This window comes from Leiobunum rupestre, chromosome 8, assembly GCF_980474605.1.
Source record: "Leiobunum rupestre chromosome 8, qqLeiRupe1.1.hap1, whole genome shotgun sequence".
Lineage (NCBI taxonomy): Eukaryota > Metazoa > Arthropoda > Arachnida > Opiliones > Sclerosomatidae > Leiobunum > Leiobunum rupestre.
Window position 1 is genome coordinate 19127268 of NC_143391.1, and position 21961 is coordinate 19149228.

Sequence of the window (21961 nt, forward strand, 5' to 3'; positions counted from 1 at the left end):
AAATAACGCGCTAAGTCGTTGCGGGCGGCTGAGAGAGTAGTAGAACCACTCTTTACTGTTTTTATCGCGTTTTCTTTCTTTTTTTGACCCAGAAGCGCACTAAAAACAAAAGATTGAGGGTACGAGAAAAGGGAATCCTTTCTATTTTATACAAGTTTTCATTTATCGTTCCGAGTAGTTTATTTTCTTATAAACGGTTTTTACACACGATCCCTAAGGGATATGTCTGTACTAAGATCACGTACTGAGTAGCCGCCGCCGCCGACTCTTGCATAACTCTTCAACTATTAGGTCTAGAAGGGTCAATGATATGTCAATCGACAGAAATTATCAGATCCTCAATAGCCCAATATTTATTTTGACGCTAGGTGGCCCACAAGTTGGTCATTTGCCCATTTTATTTAATTTTGACGATATTCAATCTACACACTTTTTTAAATTAAGACAGACTTGGTTGAAAATTATATTTTAGTTAGTTGGGGTTGGATTTAAGGTTTTTATTAGTAGTCAGCCTGACTAGTGAGCCTTTTTGTCTTAATTTATATTAGTAGTCACTGACTAGTGGGGGTAAAAATGGGGTTTAATAAGAAGCCAACATTTTTCTTTATCCGTCAGAATTTAAATAGGAGTTCATTATCACTTGAGTTACATGTCTTTGGCCGATCACAATTTTTTCACGGCTTAGAGTCGTGACTAGTTTAAAATATGTTCATTGATAATATCATCAAATGACGCGTTATTTTGAGATAGACATTCTGAATCAGAACTTGTATGAGGTGCAGTAGACTCTCTGAACTCTTCATTTTCTACAAGCTCTACTATCATGTTGTCATTTTTTTAAATAACATGGAATTGATGAATGATGAATTTCTGATACGCGACATTCGCCATTGTATATGAATATTTAGGTAAAATTTTCACTAGTCAAATTGAATATTAAGCCCCCGATTTCGATGAATTTTAGTAGTCAGAACATTTATTTTAGTCGTAAAATGCCGTGAGTAGTTCCTTATGTCCAACCCTGGTGCTGATCATTTTGGAACTACGTTTACGTGTTGCATTAAGAAATTTGAATTTTAAGTTGTGATATTTGAATTTCGTACCAATTGATACAAGCGCCATCTAACTCCAAAAAAAACATCTGGCTTGAAAATTAATTTAAATTAACTTGTTCGCCTTTCACTACCTTATTTCCAAAACCAGGTAACTCGAAAAACTCATTTTCGATAAAATTCCTCTTGGGTTTATTTAATTTCTAAAGACGAAGGCAAGAGCGGCCCGAGCTGCAAACGGTGGTGTTCCACACCAAATACCCGAGGTTATATTCCCTTTAAAATTTTAAACAAATTTCCCCGAAATACTATTTTTAAATTCAAAGCGTTTTTATTGGGTATTCGCTCTCGCACGAATGATGACGTCAGCCGTAAAACTGACAGCTGGTCCTTGTGGGAATTGGGAGCAGTTTCGAAGCAGTCCAAAGAAAAGCGACAGAAGCTTAGACGCAATAGCTTGTACACATTATATTTTAATTTAAATACTTTGTCTTTCCGTCAAAGGCGTCGGTGGTAAATCAATGATGTAGTTTTCAAAGTGATAAATATTTACTCAGACGGCGTAAAACTTCCATCGTTTTCTTATTTTCGACCCATTTTTTTGAACGAAGACAGTTCGATGAAAGATTCAACCATATCCGATTTAAACAAATTTTGTATCCTTCGGAATAATTTAACTCGCTTGTCGGCTTCTATTCCACAGATTATCTGTAATATGTAACGCGTAGATCTCGACGGGAAAGCCTATAAAATTCTCATTCGCGTAAAATGCATTTCAAATTTGCAGCGATAACAATAGACCTCTTTGTATAAAGGCGCAACGACAATAGCCGAAAATATATTTAAATTTGAGATTCTCGACTGCTCTCCCCTCCGCCCAACTAGAAAGCCGTTATCGAAAATTTGCATCCTTACTGCCCCCTCCCCTCTTTAAAGAATATTTAAATTCGATTTATATAAGATCTGCTGGCCAAAATCCCGATTGTTCCGTGTCATTTCTTCGGGGGTTTCCGGCCCCCGGATTTGAATTATGTAACAGTTTTTATTGATATTTATTCGCGCCATTATGTATATAGCGAAGAAAGTGAAATGCGGACTATATATCTCTATTCCCTCTATTTACATTTTAAAAAAATATAAATTTTTCTCTCTGGATAAATTTAAAAGTTCCCTTTCGCTAAGCGTCGGCGTTCTATATTGGAAATGGGTTAAAGTGGCCAAAGTCATCAATTTTAGCCGGTTTGATCTCGACGGATGAACGTGTTGCGTCAGCAAATTAAAATATTTAATATCCATCTTCGATTCCGACCCTCGCAGACTGTACCGCTTTCCCGCTATTGGTCGCGCTATTTAGCGAACTTTGTTTGAACTAAAAGAGGGTCGCGCTAAATTCCCAATATTATTAGCATTGCTAATACTTGAACCCGAGCGAAAACTGGAAGTTATAATACCCGCTATACACGTTGATTTTAATCTTTTCAAAAGTGTCGTATAGCTCAATATGGGGCGCCTATTGATACTAAACGAACTACCGTTATATACAGGCTTTTCAAAGTTTCTAATTTGCATATTGGCGACATTCGTGAATGACGGGGCTTTCGGTACTCCCACTTATTATTTCTTACATGTTTTTGTATTTTGAGTTTCCTCTAAAACTTCAACTAGCTTAAATATACGATCCCTGCTGTATTTAAGGATGTACGCAGACCGTGAACTCGACCCGGAAAGTTGGGAATCCACGGGTTTTCATCAGAAATCCTTTCTGAATGGTCAATTCCCGAATAGTTTGTAAAAAAACTCTGGGTTTTTCCCAAAATTAAACATACCTTTTTTTCTTTCTATTAAACCGTAACTGGTAAAAAACGAATTAGAAAATGGCAAAAAATTTCAACTCTTGAAATTTCTGAGCAAAATTTTTTATTTTAAATTTCTGAGCAAAATTTTTTATTTTAAATTTCTGAGCAAAATTTTTTATTTTAAATTTCTGAGCAAAATTTTTTATTTTAAATTTCTGAGCAAAATTTTTTATTTTAAATTTCTGAGCAAAATTTTTTATTTTAAATTTCTGAGCAAAATTTTTTATTTTAAATTTCTGAGCAAAATTTTTTATTTTAAATTTCTGAGCAAAATTTTTTATTTTAAATTTCTGAGCAAAATTTTTTATTTTAAATTTCTGAGCAAAATTTTTTATTTTAAATTTCTGAGCAAAATTTTTTATTTTAAATTTCTGAGCAAAATTTTTTATTTTAAATTTCTGAGCAAAATTTTTTATTTTAAATTTCTGAGCAAAATTTTTTATTTTAAATTTCTGAGCAAAATTTTTTATTTTAAATTTCTGAGCAAAATTTTTTATTTTAAATTTCTGAGCAAAATTTTTTATTTTAAATTTCTGAGCAAAATTTTTTATTTTAAATTTCTGAGCAAAATTTTTTATTTTAAATTTCTGAGCAAAATTTTTTATTTTAAATTTCTGAGCAAAATTTTTTATTTTAAATTTCTGAGCAAAATTTTTTATTTTAAATTTCTGAGCAAAATTTTTTATTTTAAATTTCTGAGCAAAATTTTTTATTTTAAATTTCTGAGCAAAATTTTTTATTTTAAATTTCTGAGCAAAATTTTTTATTTTAAATTTCTGAGCAAAATTTTTTATTTTAAATTTCTGAGCAAAATTTTTTATTTTAAATTTCTGAGCAAAATTTTTTATTTGAAGTACAAGTGATGGTTTTAGTAGAGAATATTTAAAATTTAAATTTTAAATTTTTAATACGCATTTAATAAACCCCGTACCCTCTCTAAAATACAGGTTTATCCCATTAAGAGTTAATTAACGGTTCGTCTCGAAAGACTCTGTTGAGAAACCGATAATTAACAATTTCTTTAAATTTCACGTTTAAGTCGATCTGTACAATTTTATATAACTTTCCAATTTTTCCGAATGAGATAACAAAACGCGAATAGATAAAACCCACTTCTACTGAAACAGAAATCGAGTTTGAGATAGCGTTAGTGTTAAGGATATGCCGGGGAATCTTTAAAAATATTTTTTTTTCATTCGAGTTCTATATAAAGAACTGGAAATGTTTCTGGCGTTCTCATAAGCGAGGTAGAAGATGGAAACACCTTTTTAATGTGTAAACTTTAGTTTTTTTTCTCTCGCTCTCCTCGAAGATGAAACCGGGAGGTCGACAAACTTGCTTAATTTCTCTCGTCAACTTTGAAAAAGTGACGCTGACGTTGCGAATTTAATACTGACTATAGCGGGTATGCCAGTCGTGTCTGTACCTTTCCCGTTTCGTACGAGTTTTTTATAACGATTTTTTATTACTATTTCGCCGCACGGGGGGGGGGGGGATTCATGATAGTTGAAAACATAACGACCTATCATTTGGTTTCGAATTTAGAAAACTGCTGAAAAAGCAATGACTTCGGTCATTTTACGTTCGACTTAGGTTACTGTTTTTTATTACCAAATGGCTATGTAACTTAGACGTGACTCGTCAATTTTGTCTGAAATCTATGGCGAGTTTCATATAATTATTCATTTAGTTTGGGGTAATTAAAACAACTGCGATAATGAAATTTTAGTTGCGATACTTTTATACGTCGACATTTGATTTAAATAAGGATTGTTTAATATAAACTGTCAAATGTATATCAATATTTTGACACCAAACAAGAACGGTTTTGTACGTCAAGTCCAGGAGGCTTAAACAAATGATCAAGATGTCTTGAGAACCTGTTACCGCCCTTGAACCCGCTTCCCATTGTTTGCTTAATGAGGGGTTATTACGGAGCCCGAAAATTCTATTTCTGCCAGAGAGAAACTTAATCAAAGATAAACCTTTCTGGTCTCTGGCGGCGTTTTGACTTTCCTCGATCTTCGGACGTACGTGTCTCGGCGACTGCCTTCTTTTATTTAAAGATTTTTTCATTAGCGATGTCCGGATGTCGTTTCTGATTGCCCCCATCGTTCGTTTGCCTTCTTAATAAAATATTCGCCTTTAATTTATTTCCGTCACGCGATAACCTTTGACCCGCCGAAAGCCCGTCCCTGACACGTTTCGCCATTCTTCCCAAAACTGCGTGACCGTTTTTTCCTCACCTCGCCGTCCTCGAGACAACAAGGATGACAGGGATGAGAAAACGTCCTTGGCCAAAATGTCTTAAAACAATCGGTTTTAATTGAGTTTTTCTTCTAAGTAGTGTAAAATTAATATAACGCTCTACGCTTTTAATCGCCATTTAGTGTTTAATTTCGGTATACTTTTTCATTCGTAGTGTACTTCAGCGAGGTGTCAGTTCAGCCAGTATCAGTCCGGAGTCCGTAAGCCTTTGTCGTACCAACTAATGTAAGCTAATTTTCCGTTGTATTTAAGCGAAGTACGTATTCGTACGAGGGCCAGTAGTGACAATGCTCTTTCGGCGTCTTTCCCCGATTCCATTGCCCCGGGCCTTTATTTTATATCTGGTTTTCTAATAACTAGAAACGAATGTAGAGGTATAGCTTCGCGGGTGGAATGCTATTCGCGGCGAATCTCGCTCGTAGGTTTAATGCTTTGAACCTTGTTGACTGATGGGTTGCGAAATTTTTAAATTATTTTACCGGCTATAGAGATACTCATTTTCTCGGTTTGGTTGATTGGGCTTTAATCGGCGAAGTTAGTTGGAACATTTATTGTTCGTGTAGTGGCGATTGCGAGAGGGGCCGTCTGCTCTTTATCAACGGCGTTTTGAAGGTGTCTTCGCTCAAACGTGAAATCTTTCTTGGCAAAATGCGTGGCGTGTTCGCAACCAGTTCGCTATCGCGACAAGCGCTTTGAAATACGAGTACCTCTTTTCCCACCCGAAGTAATCGGATAGCGGCCAAATATACCTTCAAACTTTTTTCGAATATTTTTTAACGAGACGAAAAGCGCCTTTTCGAACATTGACATCGAACGCTTTGACGCTGGCAATAACTTCGCTTCGTTATCGTCAATGAAAGCGTCTCTGTTTTCCCCTCTCTCTCTCTCTCGAATCAATTAGGTGTTTCGCGGATCGAATAATTTCTCCTCAGAAGCGTGCTGCTTTCCCCCGAGCGTTCCCCGCCACCGAGGTACGGACATGGCGAAAGAGTTGCGCGGTGGCTTTGACCTCTTTCGTTTACGGATTTGCGGGGGTCTACCTTTTCTTCCTAGTTTCGCCCTCCCCTCCCTTCGACTGAATGAATGATAAGCGAATTTAAATGGAAACTTTCTTATTAACCCCCGGGAGGTAGTATCGCGTCTTCCTCGGCTGTACTTGGCGCGGACTCGTCGTCTTGTCGGGCTCGTTGCCCTGCCCGCGCCTGCAATGCAAATCTGCAGGAAGCGATATTCCCGGGATGTCTTCCTTGGCTCCTTCATCCGTTTGCCCTTGGATCAGGGTTGCCAGATAACAAGCGCTGGATTATCGTATAGAGTTTCGATTTGGATCTTACTAGATTAAGAAGGATCGTACGGTCTAAAACAAGTCACTTTAGCCCAAAAGATATCTAAAGATAAAAAAAGTTTCTTAAACCTATTATGTCGTATAATTTAAGTAACTTTTTGTACGAAAAATCACGCGAGAAAATATTTTCGATTCATGGCGACCACTACCACGCCCCCCCATGAAACCGCAAGAGCGGGTAAAAAATTGGAATTCGGGAATTTGGGAGATAACTTTTGCTAAAGATGCAATATTTAGAGATTTCTAAAGATTTCCGCTCTAAAGAAAACAGTTTTTAAACGGATAGTACTTTAGATCGTATTTTATCGTAAGATCGTATTTTTGCCGTACGATCCAGCCTTTGGATCGTATACCGTACCGCGTGTTCAATTATCGTACAAATACGATCCAGATCGTACATCTGGCAACTCTGCCTTGGATTTCGCGACTGGTCTCGCGTATTTCGGAAGCATCCGTCACACCCCTGCAGCTGATAGCGTTGGTTCTCAATTTCCAGCTACATTTTCCAAGTGATACTACGGAGGGCTTTAGCTTTTTAAGTCTTTACTGGAGACTCGTATGAATTTGCCTTCGACGTTATATTTGTCAAATGTTTTGAAATATCAAAATGTTTCAATTTTACTATATAATAATTCGTTAAATATTTTAAAGCTCTACGCTCTTTTAACCGTAGAAACGAAAGCTATTATGATTAACTATGATCCAGATAGATAGTGTTAGTTTAAATTATAAAATATATTTTAATAAAATAATAAATTTTACGATAGGGGCCCATCGCCTAGCTCTTCACCAGGTTGCCCCTCCTTGAAAATTTCAGTTAGAAAGTCCCATGACCACGTAATTTGCCCGAAACGTCCCTGCGCGGCTCTTATTAGTGCGCACTAGACTATAGTCACCCAACTCCAATCTAATATTACTTCAGAGTGACTACTTACAGGGTAAAGTCAGGGAATTTGTATTTGGGTAAAATAATCAGGGAAAAGTAAGGGAATTTTAAATTTAGTCTACAAATCAGGGAAATGTCAGGGAATTCAACTTCTGTTGCAAATAGGAGGCAAACTTTTCTAAAATATAGGCTATCTTGGCTCAATAAGTATGGGAAAATATCCGGAGATGGTCAGGGAAAACCTGGATAAGTCGAATTTGATTGTGAAAAAACTTAGGCAACCCTGACTAACTATATAATTGTTTACGTTACCATATTTGTTAAATATACAAAAAAAAATTAACTGGCTGTTTACGTTTTCGACGGCCGTTTTTTTGATGACGTCAAACTGGAACGACATCGTTCTATTTCCGTTATCGCGAAAGATCTGGTTATAGAAGTAGCTTATACATACGATTACTCGAAAGCGAGCTCCGCCCTGTTCTATAAAACTTAGTTATAGGCTAGTCGTCGGCGTTGAAAAACGAAAGCTTATCGTCCACCCTTTTCGTATTCCGCGCGTCTCCGAATGTTTCTACGTTCGTGATTGAATCCGCATTCCAAAATGAGAAGTCTCCCTTCTAATTGAAGTGTTATTCTAATGAGGACGAGGGGAAACCGAGGACGACGATCATGGTTCCGTTAGATAATATTTTCTAACGCGCCATTTGTTGGCTAAAACACTCACGCAGCCTGTTGAAGGGGCTGTCCGCGACGCTTCGTGAGAAGCACCCTAACGTTGTTATCCCGCCACGAGATAGCGAGGAAGGACGACGAATACTCTCGATTGGCGCTTTCGTCCGAGCCAGGCGTACGGGTCAAGTCTTCGCGTCCTAAAGCCGCGATTAAACTGTCCGGTGATCGTATAATCCGACGGTGAAGGCATTGGGGTTGAGAGATTTTAGGCGCAACCTTTTACCCAGATTGTCTCGATGCTTGGCCCACAAAACATAATATATAGGAGAGGGCTAAGACCCCGACGCAAAGTTCGCAATAATAAAATGCCCGGTAATGGCCTCCCTTAAATTGATAGCGAGGTAGGCTCTGTGTTTAGAGAAAGGGGGTACCGTTTGGGGGTAAGCCAGACACCGCCCCTGTTGTGACCTTTAGAGTAATGGTTAACGACACGCCCTCTGACGGTTGAAGATAGCGAAAACCTTATTATAACCTACCATATAGTTTAGAGCCTATTACCTAACAGCGCCTTTTATATCTATCGAACGCCTTTCTGGTCTCGGACGAGAGTGTCCGGTGGCTGCGGCGATGGAAGGGCCGAGGGTTTATTATATCGCCGCCGCAACTACCGTCTCTAAAGTGAATCTGCCAGCCTTGTTTGGCTCTCTGCGAAGCGGGTGTGGGACAAATGGAGATATCTGTTGCCTCCGCCGTCGACGTCCGTTCGATAAAACGTTGAAGGTGCCGCTCGTTTATTTATTAAAGATCTTGAGTAATGACTTTTCCCTCAGTTCCGGGGGGGACCGTTCGAAATTCATTTTTTCCTTCATACATATAGGGATATTTTTGGGGACCCCGCTCGTTCGAAATGCCTTTTTGGTTATAAATTGAGTTCTTTGGGTCCTATTTTTCATCCACGCTTAGTGTAGCCACGCGTATTGCTATATAAAGCGACGGGCATCATTTCCCCTTAAGGATACTCGACACCACACCGTTCATAGTATATTTTTTTTTTATCAATTCTGAATTAAATACTTGGTAATACGTTCGTTAAATTGCCCTTTATTGGCGGCAATGTACAAGTTCATTTCCAAGCGACAATCGTCAAAAAGTATTGCTTTTAATCGATTTTGTTTTAAATATTAATGGCTTACTTAGCCCTGAGAAAGTCCTAGAAATGGGTTTGTCTGACGTCATAGAACTTGTTTTCGCAACACTGAATCAGCACTGCCCTCTAGGGAGCTTTCAGACAGATATGTTTCGTTACTCGCCGTATTAAAATCGCGGCGATATGGGAGCAATTTAAAGTTTTTATTTTAGTTCGGGTTTGTAGAGCGGATAGAGGCGCTAATAACTTGGGTCCCTGGCAATTCCTTATTAATTCCACGCTAGACGGGGAAGTATAGCCTTTCCGTGGTAGGTGGTTCCGGGTTTAATTTTCGGCCAGGCGGGGCATAAAAGGTACGCTTCCTCGCGTTGTCGATCGACGAGGGCCACCGCTATAGCGGCGAAAACTTTTAACGACTGGATAGTTCCTGGCGGATTACCGATACGGCGGTAGAAGTTTCTATTGTATCGAGCGCGACCCGGGATGCGCCGATAGCTTAAAAAGAATTTATCAGGCCGCGTTGCCCCGCGGCGACTAATATTCGCCTGAATTATTTGTTGCGTTATTCTCGCGTCTTTTCAAGTCCTCGGGTCCTTTTCTATCCCTGGACGCTTTTATGGACCACGAGGAGCTGGTTCCGCACCCCCACCCCCCTTCCTCCGAGCGCCCTACCCGTACACTCCGCTACGCCAATTTTTTGGTTCCATGGTAATGGGGAAAATGAATAGTGTATAATGCGAACGGATCCCGTTTTTAAGCTTGCGCTTTTCTTCAAAGCGATTGTGGATGGTGTTCGGCTTACCACCAATACGTAACTTCTCGGCGTTTTCGACTACTACTGGTGCCAGAACGGTTCCATTAAAGAGATAGTGACAGCTTGGAGTAAAGTTAAATTTACTGAATTAATAACCTTCATTGGATAGAGTAGAATGCCGTGAATCCGAAAATATATATGTTATACCACTTTAAATTAGTATTTATTTATGAAAATTTACTTTAAAATATTTGTGAAATGTTCTCTTCCCCGCAAACTCAACTACAAACTACGTCATATTTGGTCGAGAAGTCGAGCCGGTTTACGTGGAGGGGGGATAACATTTTAGAAGATAATACCCGCGAATGACGTCAGCAATATGAGACGCGGCGCTTGCGGAGAAGCTGACCCTCCCATCTAAAATCTTAAATTTAATAGTTATTATTTTTTTACAATTTTTTTATTACCACTATATTTACCATGGTCTTTTTATATATTTTATGTAAAAATATGATATACAAAAAAAATCTGTCACTATCTCTTTAAGTTAGCGCCCTCAAGCGACCGATTTTAAAATTATTTTTGGCACCTTATTGCACCCTTCATGCACCATAGTGCACCGCTAAAGGCGGGAAATAAAAAAGGGGTCTAAGTTAAGGACAGCACCCCCACATATGATATCGATAAAATAACGTTCCTAATAGCTTTCACCACAGATCTTTTATTGCACCGTTGGTGCAATCGATAAGGCATTTATTTCCTATATCGAATATTTATCTTTACAGCCGAATGTTTTTAAAATTTTCAGCCTTTTTGTGACTGTGCAATGGCTATCATGCACCATTGGTGCAGTCGATTGGACATGTTTTTAGTAATATCGAATATTGGATATTTTACCAATTTTTATTTTAAATATCCCGCCTTTCAATGACGGTGCAATCGATTAGGCATGTTATTATTATCGATATCAAATTAATATGACAGTGCTGTTGTTAACTTAGCCCCCCCTTTGTTTTTTGAATTTCCCGCCTTCTCTAGATGGCATAACAAAAATTTTCAGTGGTGTGTGCATGAAGGGTGCAATAAGGTGCAGAAAGTAATTTAAAATCGGTCGCTTGGTGGCGCTAACTTAATGGACCCTGGAAGAACTAAGTTTGTTCCACGGTAAAAGTCAAACAAATTCTTAGTACTATCAAAGCTAGATTCCTTCGCAAGTAATTAAATTTTAGATGCTTACTAATTCTACGGGACAGCCGAATGTGTAAGATGGATTTTCGTGGCCGCAGTTCTTAAAGGAAGTTGGTTATTTCTTTTCAGTTTCTCGATTTGTAGTTTTATCTCCCTCGTTGTTAAAAGTAGGTATACGAGAAATAACAAACCCCTATCGAGTGTCTTCATTATTTAAGTTACGGTTGTTTTTTAGGGGGAGGGGGCGTTTACGTCGATAAATGGCCCGGAGCGTCGTAATTTCTCGGCTCTTATTCCGACGAGAGTGCGCGCGGCCTATTTGTGTTTGGATTGTACTGACTGAATAGACTCTCGCTTCTGCTCGATTCCCACGCCCAATGTCTACGTTGCAATCCCCGCATATTTTTTATCGTTTTCTTACTCCCGCTCCGCTTTCTTATATCGGCGTGGCTACCGTATAAGCTTCGTCCACGCGGGATCCCGGAGATGTTGTCCGAACATCTTCGGGATGACTCTTATTACCTCGGGGCCCTTTCGCTCGTATCTCTGAAATGTGGAATAAGTAGTCTACCGGACCCTGGCGCTCGTCGTAACTTCGTAACGTTTCGGCCCCGTTTTCTAAGAGGCTTTAGCGCCGTAACTGGATGAAGTATATCGAAGCCAGTGACGGAGATGCTATATTCAGAGTCTGCCCGACCTTTTTCTTAAATAGGTTTACCTTATAAAGAAGGGAATGCGTATTCTTATTGAAAACGAGCGCGGCCTTGAGCGAATTGCTTATTACGCCATCCGGTGGCGGCATTCATCCATTGTCCACTCTTCGGGATTTTCTCGACGTAGCGGCCACGGCGGACTCTTAGAGCAAACAATATTTTTTTCGGAGAAGGTTTTTTCGTGCCTTCTCTCTTGGTACGGACCAAAAATAAATCGAAAATGACTTGGTTTTTGTTATTTTTGGTGTTTCCCCTGTAGATGGTTTGTATGATAAACACACAACGTAATTAACTGCTCACCCACTCTGTTTGATTTGGGAATTCCCAGCCTCGGGTTAGTGGTCTTATAATTAGTTTATGCAGTAATGCTCGTTCCCACCCTCCCTTTTTTGTGGCAGATTTGCGATTACAACTATATTTCTAAATTATGACTCGTTCCATTTTTATTACATTTTGGTCTATAGTCTAGTCTAAACTTACTTCGAATGTCGGTCTAAGCGAGGATTGAAGCTTCGCCTTCCCTGTCCCCTATGGTACATTAAATTTACCTACGCCCGCTGTCGAATTTTCCATAAATCTAATAACATCGAATTGAAGTTACATAGGCGTCGGTCCCTTGACTGTAAAAAAATCTCCTTTTTTGTAAAAGCTTTTGGGGGGAGGGGCGGGGGAAGTTGGTCGGTTAGAATCCAAATCGTATTTCACTCGTAGAGCTCTGGGACATTACTAAAAATAAAGACTAGGGAAGGGTCTTATAAAAGCCAATAAATTCTGGAATCGTCGGCAGTTGTTAAAATCCTTCCGTTTTCGCCGAATATTTGGGATTAAAAAGACAGATTAACCCGGCGGCAATCTATCCAGCGCCAGTCGACAAAAGCTGAAAATTGGATCAATCCCATTTCAGTGTCCATCCTCCCTCACCCTCCTACTTATTCTCCCAAGAGAGAGCGCGAGAGAGATGAACCCCAGCCCGACTGGTTATTCCAGCTTATCGAGGGTACTGTATTGTCGCGAGGGTGGCTTCCGCAACACACCTACGAGGAATGGAAGAGAAAAGATGTGAAAAGCGGATGAGCTTGGGAAAATGGCAAAACAAAGTTAGTCGCCAAAATCCCTCGACTATTGCTCTCGGCGGCAGTCGCCTTCGGCCTTTTAAAAAGCCCGGGAATAGAGAGAGGGGGGTGGCAGCGAAGTAGCAGTTGGCCTCCCCTCCGGCGTACTTTCCTTTTCCCGCTTTCTTGGCAGTTAACTCTGGCCGGCTCTCGTCCATTTCTCCCCGCTAAGCTATATCTATGACCCTTTGGAAGGTGTATTTGAATTGTCTAGCCCCTGGAGTACACTCCCTTCTTATCAAGCTCTCGGAGACCCGGCCGCCATTTGTCACCCCATTTGCAGGTCCGCTCTCTTTTTGGGACTTGGGGGCTCGTCCCAGTTGGGAATTCGACGCCCCCCCCCTCTCATCCCGAGCCTCTCCTTCCGCGCTCCGTAACGCGGAGGTGACTGCGCCAGCTCTTCGCGTTGTTGGGCCAAACTGACTTCCCGTGATATAAAACCGGCCGGTGTAACAACGCTATATAAAATGTTTCGCTTGTCTTTTTCTCAACTTTCTCTCCTTTTTTTCGAGACGAAAAATAAAAGGACAGAAATCCGCGCTTTCTCCTTCGGGACCGCGACTCATATTTTTGATTACCGAGAGCTATGACTTTTAAAAATCCCCGGCCATAGAAATACGTTTATAAATATTTATTTTTCAGCCTATTTTTAGAGCGTCGCATCCAGATATTCGTTTTAACCGCTGAAACGTTTCCTAACGGATAGCGTCCGGTATTTATTTTATTATTTAATATTATAGCCTTCTCGGAAATTATTACAATGGCAAAAATTATACAGTCTACAAGATCGTTTTACTATTCTACAATGTATAAGAACAAAAGCGGCTGCTTTATTTAAAATATATTTCGGGATAATAAAATACGGCGTTCAATTTCGGCCGTTTTCCATCACTATAAAAGCGATAAAGAGAGAGTGAGAATAGCCAACGCCTACCGAAATGGCTCTGGAAAATACGCTCTCAATATTAACTGAAAATTTCTACCGCCATATATCATTCCAATATTTTGAGCGCTCTCCTCGTTTATCGAATAAAAGTCGTTGGCACACCTCCGACCCCTTATAGCCTACTTCCGCGCATTTCCCCTTTTTTTTTCGCCGGCCCAAAATATTCGATTCGTTATTTCCTTTTCAACGGTCTCGTATAGCCCAGTCCCTCGAAATGAGAAAACCGGGAAAGATCCGTTCTCTTTTCCTAGAGATTTTTTCTTCTCTATATGCCGAGTCATATACATGTGTTTTATATCAAACTTGCAGCGGTGGTCGCCTCTTTTTTCCCGCTCTCCATTCGGTGGCCGGGAACATTTTTAAGGTCGTTAGGAAGTTTCTATCTGTCCATCGATTTTTTTCCTCTCTAAAAACCTTTTTCTTCTCCTATCTCGTTATTGTCTCTTATAGACAGGTTTCGGATGGCTGGAATATAACTTTCCAATAGTCCGGGACCCTTTTTTCGTCCGATTTAAAGATGTCACCCTATATTTTTTTGTACCCGGTTTTTAAGCCAGTAATGTTCGGAGGTCCGCTTCAATGCCTAGTCAGCGGATACTTCTTTCGGATATTTTTTTTCGGTGGGTAGGTGTGGGACGCGTCAGCTGTAAAGTTTCGGGTTACGTTCGAGTTCACTCGAGGGTCAATCAGTGTTAAAGCCCAGAGTTCTGGGTCGTATTAGTCAGTTTTCAGTTCCTTTATTATTTCACCGACCAACAGGCTCGGATAAATTTAAGTTAATAAGAACCACCTGTGGACTGCATTGCAAATAGTGATAAAATGCGTGAAGAGGTAGAATAGTCCACAATAAAAAGGGACAAAAAAGCTAAACCCTAATCAAATTTGAAGAAATTAAAAACTTGCTCCGAGATTCGTGTCTTTGTTTGCTCGGAGACCCATTGGTTTTCTTAAAATTTGTTTAGGGTTACCTTTTTTATCCCATTTTATTATGGACTATTCTACCTATTCGCGTATTTTATCACGGATGAAGTTAGTTTATCTCATTGCGAAATTTTGGAGAAATCTGGAGCTGATCATTTTACTATATTTAGGTTGACCCAAGAACAATTGAATGGAGGAACTAAGTTTGAAATTGTTTCCAAAATTTCTTTTTCTGGCGGAATTTGTAGCGAAAATACATTCGCGAAACCTGTTTACCTTTTTAGTTTTCTCATCGTAGTCTAACTTGATGGAGTCTTTGGGGAAATTCGTCGCACTTGTGGCTCTCTAAATAGCGTAACTTAAACCCCACCCCCCACAAATCCATTTTTATCGCGAAATGTTTTCTGATTTAATAAGAGAACATTGGAAATCCCCTTCGCATCGGAAAGGAAAATATAAAAAACAATGGCCGCCGAATAGGAAATTGTAAAAGGTCCCCGGGGGACAGAAGATATTTGGACCTCTCCCTCCCTCTCCATCTTGTATTTTCTTTTACGATTGAATTTGGCCTACGATTTGACAAAGAAAAAAATTAAAGTTCCCTCTCGTCTCGTGCAGGCAATATCGCCACGGCTTTCAAGAAGCTCCAGATACAAGCGAACTGTATCCTTGCTATTTAATATTTAGTTTCGTATTTTTTCACTGTACTTAAAAATGTACAATATAAATAAAATGCATGATGGATCGCCTCGTGTCGGATACTGCGTGGTTAAAACAAGGATTTTCATTTTATTTACGTTTACAAATTCACCGTGATAACAATTGCGATTTTTTTTTATTTATTATTAAAAATGTATACCGTAAAATTACTTGCACCGAATGAAAATTTGTTTAAAATTACCAGTAATGTTATCAGAGTACGTATATTTGAAATTGTATAAATATTTCGCCATGTTTCTAAATTGCACCCCACTTAACTCGCTCACAAAGGAAAAAAATATATTTATAGCCTTTGAGTTGATAAAATACAGAGCTGTTTATACAAAGATTAGAAAATGTCCAGGTATGTCGAAAAACGTCAAACATTTCTCCAAAATAAGGTATTTTGTATATAATATAAATTGGCCAATTTGTCAAAAACACATTTTGATTATCAGTAATGAAATTTTAATTTAAAAAATTGAAATATTTCAAAATTACGATATGTTCATAAATAAAAGTGGTTTAAAGAGCTTCAAAACGAGTCGTAACGCATTTCCACAGATAGAACCAAAAATGAAATACTTTATTTTGATTAATTTGTAAAATTTTCGATTGATCCATAACTTTCCCAAGATGTTATTTTAGACGGTCTTCATTTAGTCTTAGGCGCAATCTTGCTAGTTCCCCAATTGCGATCAAAATCCATTTCTTGAGTAGTTTGGGCCTTGTTGATTTGACCCCGATCCTCTTGTACGGAAAGTCGCTCTATATTTAATGTTTCTGGCAGTCAACTTGTTCCAAGTCTTTGGAAGGAGCAGTTACACCTGGCAGAACCTTCCTTTTTACTTCATTAAAGTTGGCCCGTCCCGCCTTCCACTTCGCGAGCGGAGTCGATAAAGGCGCTCGAAAGCGCCGGCTCACGAAACAATTTGAAGTTTCGCGGGAAATCCGTCAGATAGCGTGAGAGTCGAGCTTAAATAAACACTCGAGGCGGCCTACAGCCACTGAAGTCTGCCAGCCGAGTTGTTTGGTAACGCACTTGACCGGACGCGTGTCCCTCGCGCCCCAAATTAACCGAAATAGCGTTTACACTCGAACTAAGGCTGCCCAAACTCTCGTAGGTGGCGGACAATGTCTACGCCTTTAAGCTTCTATTTGGTCGCGAATTGTTCCGATACAGATACCGAGGCGCTATAGCGTGATATCCCACTTTCTTTCCATCGACGTAATGTCTTTCGAATGAAGGATCTCCCCTCGCTGTAGCTAAAATCTGGCTTATTCGTGTTTCCGAGCCATTTGTGGCGCTCACGAATGAGCGCTAAGAAGAAGAATAGTAACAAGTTTGACGGGCTTCACCTGCTCTTTCCCCCTCGAAGTTACGGCTATCGTGCTAAACTTCCCTTTCTGATAAAATTAATTAGGATCTGCCATTCTCCGGCGAAAACTTATTGGTGGTTTATCTTTTCTTAAGGGTTGGTCTCCGCCATTTTCCATAACTTTATGGAAACTCTCACTTTTCCGAAGCGTGGCGCTCTATTCCTTTCTTCAACATTTATACAGGGTGTTTCAAAAGGTTATGCAAAAATTTTGAGGAGTTGTAGGGGGTGAGTTGAGAAGTATGCCAGTTTTTTCCCCATTTTCCTACGATGAGTTAAAAGAGCGCTAGAGAGCTTCAAAATGTGGACTACTAGCCCCTGGAAGTAGGCTGCAACTAGCGCAAAACCAAGCAGCGGGGACTTTAAATACTGTTCAAGTTTACTTTTTTACGCTGGGGACCTCGTTTTGTTTTCAAAGACCTTTTTTACCTATAGCACGAACCCAAACCTTAATGTCCGCGTTTCCCTGCTGCTTTTTTGCGCTTGTTGCAGCCTACTTCCAGGGGCTAGTAGGACACACTTTGAAGCTCTCTGGCGCTCTTTTAACTCGTCGTAGGAAAATGGGGAAAAACAGGCATACTTCTCAACTCGCCCCCTACAACTCCTTAAATTTTTGCATAACCTTTTGAAACACCCTGTATAATATAGAACTTACACGTTAGTATGTCCTATAGTTGTACGTTTCTGGAAAAATACGAGAGAATGCGCGAAAGAGAACTTGTAAATTCAGAGCGTCCCTTTCGCGCTCCTCACACTGGCGTATCGCTGGAATATATTTAGAGCATGATTTGAGAGTACGCGCCAGTTTCGGGATGCTCGACTCCCACTCCAGGCTTAATTCCGCGGTAGCAGACTTTACCCTCGCTTCTCCTCGTCCACTTATTGTTCGGTCACCTTCAATTCCGCGCGTGTCTGTATAAGAAACTCGAAAGGTTTTACAGGTTTCTTTCGTTTTCTCCTTCGTACTAGTCCCGATATCTGACTTTTTGACTGGAATTTGTTTCGGTATAATAAACGAGCTTCCTCAAGTGACGCAACGGCTGGAATGGCGTGGAAAATAGGGGACGCTACTGGAGTATATCTTTTTTTGTCAGTATTGGATTTTTAGCCTCGATATCCGAATGCTTCGGAAAATGCAAAATATTCAATTTTTGTTTCTCTAATATCTTACCTTGACCCCGTTGTTTTGCGAAATAACCTGGAGTCTATAATTATGAATTTTGAAAGCCGATATTGAATAGAGTACCGTAATTAACCCCATTTTTAAAATGAATCCTTTTTCTAAAATCTTTCAGCGTATTACGAAATGCTGTTGATGTTTATCTAATTTTGCAAAACTTTAACTCTTCTATTTGTACATAATTTAATGTGGTATAGGATTGTCGAGGGGATTGCGTCGAGTGTTTGACATCATATTTAGAGAGCTTTTTAGTTCATACTCTTTAAAATGTTTTGTTGACGCTATTTATACCGAATCCTAAGTAGTTTTCTCTTCAAACTTTCAGAACACGAAATAAGAAGTCATCCTAGGAATGATCTAATCCGTGGAGCGCGCACTTTCTCTCTTTTCGGTAAGTGCTGACATTTTATTCGAAAGCGACGGACTTCTAGAAACAGCGACGCGAATGAAAGGCGCTTATCTGACCCGGAATTCGGTGTTTTTAATTCTTCGAACTTGGCAAATGTGTCCGAAGCAATTTCTCAGTCGTTCCTTTATATTTCTGTTTCCTCTCTTTTCTCCGATTCCCCGGGTCTATTCGGGTAATGAATTTCAGCCCGTCAGCGCGGGATCCCCCGTTCGTAAAAAGTCAAATTAGTTTTCTTTGGCCGCGCGCCGATTGTTTTCTTTCTCCTAGTGTCTCATTCCGCCCGTCCTAGCCTTTCTCGCACCCGGAAGTAGTAATTCACTGGAATGGGCTTTAATTTCCGGTCGTTTCACTAGTGACTAAACTCTCGTTTATTGCGCCTCCTTTTTCTGGCATCGGACTCTGACCAAGTCCGCGCGAACCCCGAACCCCATTCCCGAGACGCCACTGAGAGACTGAGAACGACAGCCGTAATTATTCCGGCCTTTTTTTTGTCTTAATCAAACAAACCATTCATTCTTAACCTCCCTAAATCATGAACCTCGCGAAACCGCGCTCAACTTCCCAAGGCATTTTATTTAAAATTATAACGCTAGGTTAAAGAGACTTACTTTGCGGTAGACGAAATTTCTGGCGAGCAAAATTTATTGCCATTTCATACCTTCCATTGACAAAGAACCTTTTCAGAGACGAATTAGACGCGATGACCCTTAAAGACAAAATATAGGTCTATACGGTTGAGTAACGTTAATTTAAATCGGCAATTTGTTCCTCGAGAGTGAACGGCGAGGGATGGCCGGTCCGCGGGAGATGGCAAATCCTTTCTTTCTCTCTATCGAGGCGAAAGTCCAAATTCGGGCGAATCACGCTTCAATGGAGATCTAAGGTTTGTAGTTCATCTTCGGAGGAGGAGAATCGAACCTTTAGTGGCGGCGATTCCTGGAGAAACGAGCGAAATATTTCGCTAATCCCCTTTCGCCGTCGTGGAAATTGAGAATATCCTTAACCTTTCTGGCTCCTTATATACGCGCTTTCCTTGCGGGTATGACGGGCGGCTCAAAAGCGCGATTTATGATGGCGCCGAATGCGCTATATTCGTATACCCGACGCGAGCTTATAATTTGGGGTCGGACGGGAATTGAAGTTGGCGACCTCCCTAATTTGACTTTCTTCTGGCTATTCGAGATCAGTCGCTCGTTATAATAATTGTGCTTTCCAAAAGTGGCCTCGACAAAGACACTGAACGTCCTCCGCTAGTGGCGGTGGTCGCTTCACCGTTTCTAAGATGTGGGCGCTGGCCTGCCCCTAATCAAATGCGGAATTTCTACATTACTCGTCGCGCGTATAGAGTTGCTTTATTATTGTTATACGGTGGTTGCTTCGCGGTGTAATTAGCGGTAATTGTCCTTTAATTACGAGCAAATTTGAAGAGGTGAGTGGAGTTGATCGAAATACACGCTTGCGCGCCGCGTCTGCCACAGCGTAGTATCTTCCGAATTTGTAGGTCCGGTGACAAGCGGCCTTTTTACACTTTCAAGCCGAGCTTGTCTTTTGGACCAAATACTCAAAGTCCCATTTTTCTCAACCCCCCCCCCCCCATCTCCGTAATATATGTCAATGGCGCTGATGGGGTCTTTCCTATAATAAGTTAAGGCCTCTACTTATACGATAATTCCTGGCCAATCGTTAGGGCTTTAGTCGTTAAAAGCCGATCGGAGAAGCCATCCATCATTTCGTCCGCCACATGAATCTGATTAATAGGTGCGGCTACCGGCACTCCAAATCTGGAGGACCCTCTTTTGCAGATCCTATATAGTCGGTGTCACCACTCGATAATTAAACCCTTTGTCAAGCCGAGCGAGTCCCGCCTTCGTTCGCGATGTCAACTTGATTATTTCATCCGTAACCCTAAAATTTGTTCACCCACTGAACGTTTAAACCCGACTTTAACTCTATCGTCGCGGGTATCGCGATATCGTATTTACGCGTATAGGCCTTCTAAAAGTCACGTCCTACCGAGAATGGATATTTCGTTAACCAGGACATCGCGTTATTTTTGGTTCTTTTTGCGTATTATTCCCGTTCCTACTATTTGTTTGGCCGCTTTGGGTTCGTTTTGATAGGAGATTCTAACAATGAACGACAGAAACACCATTGTTTCTCTCGTAAATAAACGCTGTGGGGAAAGCGACTGGCCGCTAATATAACGTTGGCAGCTTCGGTGGCCGGGTTACGTTGGCACTAGCGAGCAGCTGCTCCTACACACACGCGCACAATGGCCGGAAAGTGTCGGAGTGGCTCCGTGTGTTCCTTCGATTTCTCTATAGGGCGAGTCGGGAGCACGTTCTCTTGACAGTTCCCGTCCAAATAAAATCTCGCACCCCCCCCCCTTCGGCCTATGAATGTGTTGTTTTAATTTTCATTGTACGTAACAACGAATGTTTAAGGGCTTCTAGAAAGGAATGAGGAATACGCGACAAAATATGCACGGAGCTTTGGTCAGCTGTTTCTCCCGTTTCTTTCATGAATTTCCCGCCGATTTCCCGTTTCAATTTTCCGGTTCCCGGTTTTTACGCCACTTTTGTTTGGTTGTTTTGGGAAGCTCTCCGCGCTGTTGGAAATATTATTCCTTTTAAAAATCGTGGTGGCTTTTGGCGGAATTTAAAAGAGGTAGTAGGTGAGAAATAGACTATCGGAGTTTGCAATTTGTAAATACGTCGCCAACATTCGGGCAATTTATCGGTTTCGAGGAAATGTTTTCCTCGACTTGTTTAATTAATGTAAGCCTTTAAGCGCCGCGCGCCGAGTCAAAATTCGAACCTCATTTTCTTCTTTAAAACGGATTCCGGGACCGAGTGGTCTCGTAAAATCGTTGGCGCTTGTTTGCTATATATAAGAGGCTTTGCGACCCGCCACCAAGATAAAGGAAACCGCTTTGACACGAGAGACCGAGAGAGGAAGATCGGGACGGTCTCTCTTTTACTCTCGAGAAGCCAGATAGTGGAGGACATCCCCCCCCCCCCCCCGTGCGCGATTTGGATCGCGGCTCATTGTCTTCTCTTCTCTTTGATACGTGACCCGACGACCCGAGAATATTTTAAGGATTGCCCTTTTCTCTCGGAACTATTTAACGCGGACTTTACCTTTTCTCAGACCCTCGATCTGAACTGTTAGGTCGGACATTTACACTCTATTCGAGTCAATGTATAGGATAGTGTCGCGTACTTCGTAAACTCCGTTATATAGTATAAAGACAAGAGGTATGGCGGTATTATTTTTCCTATCGTTTCGCGGATGTCGCCTTTGTTCTTATTGACTGGGCAGGTGGCAATATAGAATGATATTTTTCCGGGGTTTCCTCTGCTTCTTGAAATCGTTCTTTCTTTGCGGAGTTTCTGCTTTGACGAATAGCGGCTTCTTCGTCCCGGTTCTTA

The 21961-nt window shown here is 40.6% G+C and overlaps 1 protein-coding gene across 3 annotated transcripts in view; it reads left to right on the forward strand.

Annotated features, from left to right (window-relative positions):
- Pgant9 (polypeptide N-acetylgalactosaminyltransferase 9) overlaps positions 1-21961 on the forward strand; it is a 126994-nt gene that overhangs the window by 19299 nt on the left and 85734 nt on the right. Inside the window, exons 2-4 of one of the 3 annotated variants that reach the window (XM_090155136.1) lie at positions 5331-5401; positions 12144-12218; positions 18447-18512. The gene's annotated coding sequence lies outside the window, so the exon portion shown is untranslated. The remainder of the gene's footprint in view (positions 1-5330; positions 5402-12143; positions 12219-18446; positions 18513-21961) is intronic. The other 2 variants (XM_090155135.1, XM_090155137.1) reach the window with 2 other exon arrangements.